The sequence below is a fragment of the Camponotus floridanus genome, unplaced genomic scaffold (assembly GCF_003227725.1).
Source record: "Camponotus floridanus strain SB8 unplaced genomic scaffold, Cflo_v7.5 scaffold65, whole genome shotgun sequence".
Taxonomy (NCBI): Eukaryota; Metazoa; Arthropoda; class Insecta; order Hymenoptera; family Formicidae; genus Camponotus; species Camponotus floridanus.
The window spans coordinates 253340-264402 of NW_020229825.1; the positions used below are offsets into that span (position 1 = coordinate 253340).

The 11063-nt window shown below is 29.3% G+C and overlaps 1 protein-coding gene across 1 annotated transcript in view; it reads right to left on the bottom strand.

The window, feature by feature from the left end:
- LOC109610481 (proteoglycan Cow) overlaps positions 1-11063 on the bottom strand; it is a 181265-nt gene that overhangs the window by 68670 nt on the left and 101532 nt on the right. The gene's annotated exons all lie outside the window — the stretch shown is intronic.

Genomic DNA, 11063 nt, shown 5'->3' on the forward strand with positions numbered 1-11063 from the left:
TGCGATTAATTATTTACAAATCGAAATACAAATTATTAATCAAATTCCAATTTTGAATTAATGTTTAATCTACAATGTGTAGTCTGATTATATTAATACTATTTTCTAAAAACAAATTAGTTTAATTTTTATTTCGATTGCTTCAAGATATTTATATATTAGCTATATTTATGGAAGATTGAAGATGTCACGATTTACAATAGTCCTATTTGATGACTCCAATTGGTGCCATCATTGTGGATATTTGACGACGAAACAATGTGTTACTGGCCGCCTTTTACGAGTGAAAAAAAGCTTCGTAAAGCAATAATTGACGACATTTCTCCAGATAATAGTACGTGGACTGCTTACAAAATTCTGCGCATTTTTGGGACCGCAAGTGAGTAAATTATTTTACAATCTTAATATTTGTTATTTAACAATTAAAATTTTATGTTGTATTTGTCATTAATTTTCAGATACGTACGAGTCAGGAATGGAAAAAGTAAAGCTTGCTAAAGATTATTCCGATTTAGATCTTTCTGAGAAGGAAAATTTATGTCAGAAACGCATATCACGCCCAAACAAACTATTTACAAATTATAATTACTCTTCAGACGAAAGCAATGAAAACAACAACAATAACGTAAACGTTAGAAATGATATCATTTCTAAACATCAAAAAGCAAATAAGACACTTCCAGTACCACCATTGCCAAAAACGTTAATTGCTAAACCTTCAAAGAGAAACGAAATGCAAAGCGTGGAATTTGATAATCCTAGTTTTAACAGAAATCTTACAAAGGAGCCCTCAGTCACTTATTTAGACACTGCAGGCAAAAGTAATACTATTGTATTATGAAATAATGTATTTTATAGACATGAAATTATAATATGAACGAACACGAAATATATAAACAAGGCAAATCAGAACCATACGCGGTTGGTGATGCGTTAATCTCACAGGCTCTGATTTGCCTTGTTTATATATTTCATATATGTTTACTATACAAAGCTTTCAAAATAAATTTTTTCTAATACGGACAAATCTACATATTTTTGTATTATAATAACAATTATTATGCGAGTGTTCTGAATGTATTCTGCTGTTTTTTGTAGATGTGCTGCCTGAAATATTAAGAAGATTGAACCAAATATTTACAAAACTAAATTTAGTTGATGATCGCCTCTGTAAAATAGAGGCAAACCAAATAAATAATACAACAAAAAAAGAAGCATCAATTTTAGAGGAATTTGTAGCTTTACCTTTAAAAACACACGAACAAGTCCAAAACATGGAGAAAGATCTGGAAGATCAAGATTTTTTCGAGAAAATGGTGAATATTTTTTTCCATATATATATACTTATAAAATACGTAATTAGGTATAAATAGTAATTTAAATAAATTATGATTTTTATAGGCTATTTCGTTGAATAAAATTGGCGGACGTGACAGCCGAGAATTAATAATAAACATTTTAAAAAGAAGTATTACAAATGAAATAGCAAAACAGTACAGCTGTGTATTATGCGTAAGTTTTTATTAAGCTAATCTTTAGTTTATTTTAATATTTATTTTAGTTTAATATTTTTATATATAGTATTATAAAGTATTACAAATATAACTGTTTTAGGAGCTGTGCGTATTACAGATGGTACGATTACAGAGAAGGAAATGATAGCTTATATGTCCAAATGGCTTGTGCAAGCCACTTTAAGATATACACGTAGTCTTGAACCAAAAAAAACGTAAGTTTCTGAAAATTATATAATTATTAAATTTTTAATAGATTCTAAACAATGAAAGAAAGAATTATTTTCTACAACTTTCTTAGTTACAACATATGTTAAATTGTATTATTTGATATATTGCGTGTATGTGTGTATATATATATATATATATATATATATATATATATATATAATAAAAATAGCAAAAATAAGGAAAATGTATGTGTATGTGTATAAATATATATATATATATATATATATATATATATATTTATATATACACACATACATTTTCCTTATTTTTTTCTATCTTTAAACAAATTAAATATTTTATTTCATTATTTTTCTCACAGATTATTATTTTTATTTTCAGGAAAGATCAGAAAGCACCGGACGGTGCTGCTACTGCTGCTGCTGCTGATGATGATGATTATTATGATTATGCTGATGAAATAAGTGATAAATAATAAAGTGATCAGTATTTTAAAAGCATGCAATATAAAAAGTGCAATATAAGAAAAGATATATATATATATATATATATATATATATATATATATATATTAAAAATTATAATTTATAAAATTATAATTATATATTACGTTTTTCTATATAAATAATTCTCTATATAAATAATTTTCTATATAAATAATTTTCTATTAAATATGAGTAAATATACATAATATACAGGGTGTCCGTAGATTTTCGACCAAAATGAAATAAATAAGTAGATTGGCTCGAATTAAGAAGGAATGACCTGTATTATTTTGGGATTGTCGCAATAATTAACGAAATATTAAATAAAACAGATCGGCCAATCTGCGTGAGTAAAAGCGCGCGGCGACGAGAGTCGTCCCACCGTAATCCGATACTACGAGCGCGGCGAAGCGGTGGGCGGGTCGCTCTCTGAGACATGATGGTGGTTTGCGATATATCGCAATACCGCGCCGAAAAATGACCCGTCCCCCCTTTTCGTGGCGAGAAAATGATGCGCTATCATTTCCACACCACCTTGCGGTAGATAGCATGGTGCGCTTTTTTTATAGTGGTTTCCCCCATAGGCCTATTCCACTCTCAATTTAAAAATTATTCAAAATGCCATTTACTATACGCTGAATATATCGTAAATGTAAAAAATTAATGGACAGTACCTTTACAAAAATTGATTCATGGTTGAAAATCCCTCGATAAAATGCACACGTTGATAATGTGATACGATGATAAAATTCTTCAAAAATCCTTTCTTCATCTCGCACACGAAGACGCACTGCTTATTTCGATATTATGCACGACACTCAGTTTCACATAATTATTGCACAACACGTAAAATTGTACGGCCACTTGGTTTTCGTGCACGCCCGAGAAATGATTCCATGTAAATTGCGGCCGCACGATAAGTATTTTCTTCCGCTAGTCCGTATGCCACAATCACATCCGTATATTCCTGCAGAGTACACTTCATTTTCTCTGTTAATTTACTACACAAACACAAGATTTTTATTAAAACGTCTTAGCTCTCGCACGCTGTTACCAGACTGCGTACGCCAGCAGCACGCAACTACAGCTGAGCGGACATGCGAGTATAATCATAGTGCGCAGGCGTCGAACTCACACGTACGCTTACACTCACATGTCCGCTCAGCTGTCAGCTGTAGTTGCGTGCTGCTGGCGTACGCAGTCTGGTAACAGCGTGCGAGAGCTAAGACGTTTTAATAAAAATCTTGTGTTTGTGTAGTAAATTAACAGAGAAAATGAAGTGTACTCTGCAGGAATATACAGATATGATTGTGGCATACGGACTAGCGGGAGAAAATACTTATCGTGCGGCCGAAATTTACATGGAATCATTTCTTGGGCGTGCACGAAAACCAAGTGGCCGTACAATTTTACGTGTTGTGCAATAATTATGTGAAACTGAGTGTCGTGCATAATATCGGGATAACCGGTCCAGCAGTGCGTCTTCGTGTACGAGATGAAGAAAGGATTCTTGAAGAATTTTATCATCGTATCACATTATCAACGTGTGCAATACATTTTATCGAGGGATTTTCAACCACGAATCAATTTTTGTAAAGGTACTGTCCATTAATTTTTTACATTTACGATATATTCAGCGTATAGTAAATGGCATTTTGAATAATTTTTAAATTGAGAGTGGAATAGGCCTATGGGGGAAACCACTATAAAAAAAGCGCACCATGCTATCTACCGCAAGGTGGTGTGGAAATGATAGCGCATCATTTTCGCGCCACGAAAAGGGGACGGGTCATTTTTCGGCGCGGTATTGCGATATATCGCAAACCACCATCATGTCTCAGAGAGCGACCCGCCCACCGCTTCGCCGCGCTCGTAGTATCGGATTACGGTGGGACGACTCTCGTCGCCGCGCGCTTTTACTCACGCAGATTGGCCGATCTGTTTTATTTAATATTTCGTTAATTATTGCGACAATCCCAAAATAATACAGGTCATTCCTTCTTAATTCGAGCCAATCTACTTATTTATTTCATTTTGGTCGAAAATCTACGGACACCCTGTATATAATAAAAATAAAGTGATTTATTAAAAGTATTTGTGTTTTATTTCAACAATAATAATTAATATCATACGTTCTTGCGATATTTCTGCAATGTTTCTAATAAAATTAAAAAGAACATTACAGCAACCTAACAGAAATTAAAAAGAAACATTACAGTAACCTAACTGAAAGCTTCCAAAACATATTTCTGTAATATTTCAGAAACGTTCTTGCGGATAAAAGCGGACATTTTGACGTTGCTGCAACCTTACAGAAACATTGCAGAGACATTACGTAACGTAACTGCAACAGTTTCAACATTTCAGTGTTATGTTTCTGCAACATTGCAGACACTTTTCTGTGCTATCAGGGTAATTTAAGCGAACAGTATTATTTTTTTCTTTTGATTAAACATGGAACGTGATAAGTTGTTTTTTTGACATGTGCTGCTTTATTACTTTGATTTGAAAACCTGCAGTTGCAGCTCATAAATTGCTTGTCGAAGCTTATGGCGATTGTGCTCCATCGGAAAGAACATGCCAAGAATGGTTTCAGAGATTTAAGAGTGGTAATTATGATGTGAACGATAAACACCGTACGTGAATGACAACGCTCAGGTCAACCGAAAAAATTTGAAGACATCGATTTGCAAGCATTATTGGACGAAAACTCAGCTCAAACGCTCCAAGAATTGTCTGCAGTATTAAATGTTACTCCGATGGCTGTTTCCAAACATCTACATGCAATGGGAAAAATTCAAAAGGAAAGAAAATGGGTACCACACGAATTAACCGAAAATGCCATTGCGAATCACTTAAACATCTGTATTTCTCTGCCAGGCAGAAAAAAAAGTTTTTTGTGGCGCATTGTGACTGGCGATGAAAAGTGGATCTATTTTAATAATTCCAAACGCAAAAAGTCATGGGTGGACCCCGGCCAACCATCAACATCCACACCAAAGCGAAATATCCATGGCCACAAAGCAATGCTCTGCATTTGGTGGGATATGCAAGGCGTCGTTTACTACGAGCTACTCAGACCGAACGAAAGTATCACGGGGGATCGATATCAATTACAATTGAACTGTCTGAATGAAGCATTGATGGAAAAAAGGCCAGCAGTAGCCAGCAATCGACGCAAAGTTATGCTTTTGCATGACAACGCTCGATACACGTTGCAAAATCCGTCAAGGAAACACTGATGCAGCTCGTGTGGGAAGTTCTCCCGCACCCAGCGTATTCACCAGACCTTGCTCCTTTAGATTATTACTTGTTCCGATCAATGCAGCACGGCTTGGTGGATACACACTTCAAAAATTACGAGGATGCAAAAAGGGATAGATGAATGGATTGCTTCAAAAGACCAATCGTTCTATCGTGAAATCTACCTATTGCCAGAAAGATTGGAAAAATGTATAGTTAGGAAGGGCAAATACTTTGATTAATGTATTTTTTGCTTTTGATATCGAAATAAATAAGTTTTTAAGCAAAAAACCGCGGAAACTAAGTTTACTACCTAATATATATATATATATATATATATATATATATATATATATATATTGTCGTCTTTAAGAAATCAGAAAAAAGAAGTCTTATTTATTTATTAAAGTGGCGCATTAGACTACTTTCTGAAGTCATTAAGAGCCGATTTTTCAATAACAGCTTAAACTAAAGTTTAATAAAACAATCCTTGATCCTTAAACATAATTTTATTAAAGTTTAATAAAATGTTTCTTGATCCTTAAACTTAGTTTTATATACTATTTGTTTTTCCATTGTACAAGAAGGATAGATTAGTTAAACCTTAGTTAAACTTCTGTTAGCAACTGATCATATGCGCGAACTCGATGTGCAGCAAATATAACCTCAAAATAAGTCTATACTATGCGTGTTAGTGCTTCAATCTCTGCATCTATTAATTGATTTTTTCTCTCGCAAACTGTCGATTTGTTTGTCACGACTGTAATTTATAATTAACAAATATGGCAAACGATAGCAGTGCTTCATCAAAACGTGCTCCCAATTTTACAAAAACCGCAGAAGAAATTTTGATAAGTAACTGATTTGGTAAATAATTATCAATGAATTGTCTATAATATTAAATTATTGTTATATTAGAATTATTTCTATTGTGTAAATACATTTTTGTGCTTATACATTTTTTAACATAGGTACAATTAGTTAAGAAACATGATAAAGTATTAGAATGTAAGCGGACGGACACAACTCGAATATACTGAAAAAAGAAAAACGTGGAAAACTATTTCCAAAGAATTTAATTCAACTACTGGGAGGTTTAGAGATCCTCCAACTTTACGCCGCAAATATGAAAATTTAAAGAAGAAAACAAAAAAGAAATTCGCCGATTTAAAATGCCACCTAAAAGGCACTGGTGGAGGAGAACCTGTAAATATTGTTTTTGATAGTATAGATATATGAGACCATACAATCTATGTTAGGAACTCATTTAACAGGAATGACATCTCAATTTGATAGTGATGCTACATTGGTGATACAAAATGATAAAAGTACATCTGAAATTTTTAAATGTATGTGTTTCGTCATATTCATTTATATTATTTAATATATTTTTAATTTATTAATTATTTTTTTACGTATACCTAATAAACACTAAAGATTTAGAAGTACAAGAAGGAATAAGTGAAAATAATATAAAAATGATAATTGAAGACACCACTTCATTTGACAATGAAAATACTGAAGACAAGGAAAATATTAATGAAAAAAAAGATAATATTAAAAATTAAACCTCATGATCTTTAATAATTGTATTAATTAAATGTATTTAAATTTTATTTTGTACAAAAATTAACTATTGTATAAAAAAATTTAAGATTGGGGAAAATATTGTCCAAGTATGTTGAGAACTCCCAAATCTAAAAAATTAAATGTATTATCTGAGAAAACAGGCGACGCTGAAAGTCCAGGTAATAATAAAGTTACAAAATTTTCAACTCATGAAAAATATGTACTTATATACTTATCTCTATATCCTTATTCTATTATATTTATTACAGAAAATTTAAAAAGTTTATCTAAGAAACATTTTAAAAAGACATCTGATGATGATACATGGACAGAAATAGGAAAAGCAAAATTAAATTTAATTGACATTCATCAACAATGTTTTCTAGAAGAGCATAAACTCAAAATCGAAAAATTAAAAATGGAAAAGGAAATATTACAGTATGAACTCGAATATAAAAAATGTGTTGGAGAAGAAAAATTAATATTATTATTTTTTTTAATACAATTTATATTTCTTTGCACAAAAAATTTTAGTAGTAAATTATTGTATTTATCAGTAAAAAGATTATTTTTGTTTTAAAACTTCGAATGTAGGGAGAAAAAAATATATTGGAGAAGGAAAATTAATATAATATATAGAGTTTATATATTTTTTGTTAAATTTTTATTTTTTATAAGAAACTATTTACTACTAAAATATTTAATGTGTTAATTTATAAAAGTATAATTTTTGTTTTGAAAATTTGTTTTATTATTACCAAAGAATGATAAAAATAAATGAAAACATCATGTATAAATGTTTTATAAGGAAAATTTAAAAAATCATAAGAGCATATAAAAAGTTTTATTTATGTTAATTATAAATTTTAAAGTCTTGAAAAATATTCATTAATTAAAGAAAGTCTAGTTGAATTATTGATTGTAATTGTGTTTCCATTTATATTATTTGGCATATTATTTACTACATGTATTGCTGCTTCAACTTCTGTATCTATTAGTGGAATTTCTTCATTTCTTTTACAAGCTATGTTATGAAGAACAGCTGTTGCTACGATCACAGCTTCGACTCGATCTAAATTTAGTCTGATACCTAACGCTAGAATAGGAAAACTTCTTTTCCACACTCCATAGCATCTTTCTACTGGATTTCTAGTGCGAATTTGTGATTCATTAAATAGTTGTTCTTCATTTTTAGCAGGTCTCAATAAAGGTGTTATTAAATAAGTTTTTACAGGATATCCGCCTATCACCAATTAAAAGGTTATCACCTAATTCACCTCGGTCAAAACGCCCTCTTATGTTACTATTATTAAATATTGTAGAATCGTATGCTGATCCTGGCCAACAAACAACAATATCTAATATTTTTAAATCTGGACTACAAATAGTTTGAACGTTTATTGAAAAGAAATTTTTTCTATTTTTGTATGCTTCACTGTTGTTGCCACCTGGAGACTGAATTTTTATGTGAGTGCAATCAAGGGCACCAATGCAATGTGGAAATTTTGTAATATTATAAAATTTTTTGCGAAGTCTTTCAATTTCTTCCTCTGTATTCGGAAATTTTATATATAAAGGGCTAAGCTGAGCAATAGTCCTTGAAATTTTATTAATTACTTTACTTGCTGTACTTTTATGAATACCACTAAAATCACCTGTAGTTATCAAGAAGGCCACTTGCATAAAATTTTAATGTTAATAAAATCATCCCAGATGCGGAAAGAGCCTGATTCTTAGATAAAATTAATATATTTATAATTTTGTATATAAATACATATTTCATATAAAAATAATTGTCAAAAATTATACATATTATAATCTATATATAAACAATTTAAAAAATATTAAATATATAAAACAATATAAAATATTAAATATATATAGTACAAATTTTATATAATAATTTTATATAATTATATAATAATTTTATATAATTTTATATAATTCATATTATAATTATTAATAGTTATAATAATAATAAATTATTAATATAGTAATAATATGTAGATTATTTAATAATTATAATAGTAAAAGATATTTCAATAGTAAAAAATTTCTTGTATAAATTATTTTCTTTTTATTAATATTTATTAATAATATTACGCGTATATGTTTAAGATTATATATATAGTATATTAATATAGAAAATTCTTATAAAATAACAAGACGTAAAATTGTACGTACTTTAGAAGAAAAAAAAAGAATTTTTACAACGACATCGAAAAAAAAGAAGGAAGAATCAACGCCGTCGTGAAAATAACAAATTAGTTGAAAATTCTTCGAAAAAGTCAAATCAACAAACTATTTGTATTGGTACATCATGTACTGATGTACTGGTACATCAAATGATAATCGTGTAATAGAATTAGATTGGAAAAATGAAGAAAATCCTTTAAGTGTTAGATCAACATTACAATCATCTGTAGAATATCAAACTCGTTATCGATCACGGCAGAAAAAACAACCTTGTTTAAATAATATTAGTACACTATCACTTACTGATGTAATTGAATATTATATTGGTCCTATGTGTATTGTATTCATTGTAATGCAAAACACTTTGCAGCTGAAAAAGTTTCTAATAGAGGATATTCATTTTATGATTGTTGTAATCATGGTGCAGTATGTGTGCAATCATTGCCTGAATTTCCTCAATTCATTCGTAGTTTATTTGATGGTAGTTTATTTGATGGTAGTCACATAAAATCTAATAATTTTTTTCAAAATATTCGTAGTTATAACAGTTCATTTTCATTTGCCTCATTTAACGCTAATTTAATTAACTTTCAAGGTAGACGACCTGGTCCATATTGTTTTAAAATACAAGGACAGATTTATTATCAAATTAATAAAGCATTATATGCTGCACAAAACGAAAGTCTTACTTATGGCCAATTTTTTATCGTAGATTCAAATGAAGCAATAAATCATCGTCTTAATCAAAATTCATACATAGATTTTGAAATTGTACAAAACCTTGAACAAATAATGCGGGAATTTAATGTATTTGCTCAGTCTTATCAAATGATGGGTGAAGAATTAGAAAAGCAACGACGTTTAGGAATTTGGTGAATTATTACCGGAGTTACAATTAGTATTTACTTCAAGACCAGGTATGGATCGACGTCGATATAATACTCAAAGAACCAATGAAGTTGCTGTATTCTCTACAACAGCTGATGGAGAAATTCCAGAATCGTATGTTACAATACGTAATAAAAATACTAAAACTTTACAAAAAGTTAGTATTATGAATCCAAATGTAGAACCATGGATATATCCATTATTTTATCCATATGATACTCAAGGATGGCATCGTGATTTAAAAAAATTAAATAGTGATAGATGAATAACTAGAGGACAGTATATTAAATATCGTATAGCTATTCGTGATGAATTTAATGTTTTTTTATTAGGACGTCGCTTATTTCAACAGTGGCTTGTAGACAGCTATGTAAAAATGGAAAAAGATATTATAATAGATATTATATAATTGATTATCTATTTCTTCTTAATAAATTAAATTGTAAGAAAAGTATTATAATACTTTTACATTTGGTATAATGCATCAAAAATTGATTACGCTGTATATATAATTGTGTAATATAATAATAATAATGAAAAAACTATTAGTATGAGTAAGCACAATAGATACAAAAATATAAAAACTATAAATACACTGTCGTATAAAATTATAATATATAATATAGATGTACAAAACATAACATGATATTGTATTAGAAATTTATTATAATGAAAAAGTTATAGAACACCAGACGAAAAATAAATTCAATATTAATACATAAAAATAACGTCAAAAACTCAGCTGGTTTATTTTTAATTTGAACCATTGAGAAAAATGTGAAGTAAATCGAAATGTATAGAGCTCTATTACTTTTAAATAATTGAATTATATAATTTAAATAATTGAAATATATTTGTATCAGAACATGTGAAAGATTTCAATTATATTTTTTATTATTTAATGTAGTATTTATATACTTATTTTATATAATATAATTTATACATTATATAAATGTATATGTACTTTATACACGTTATA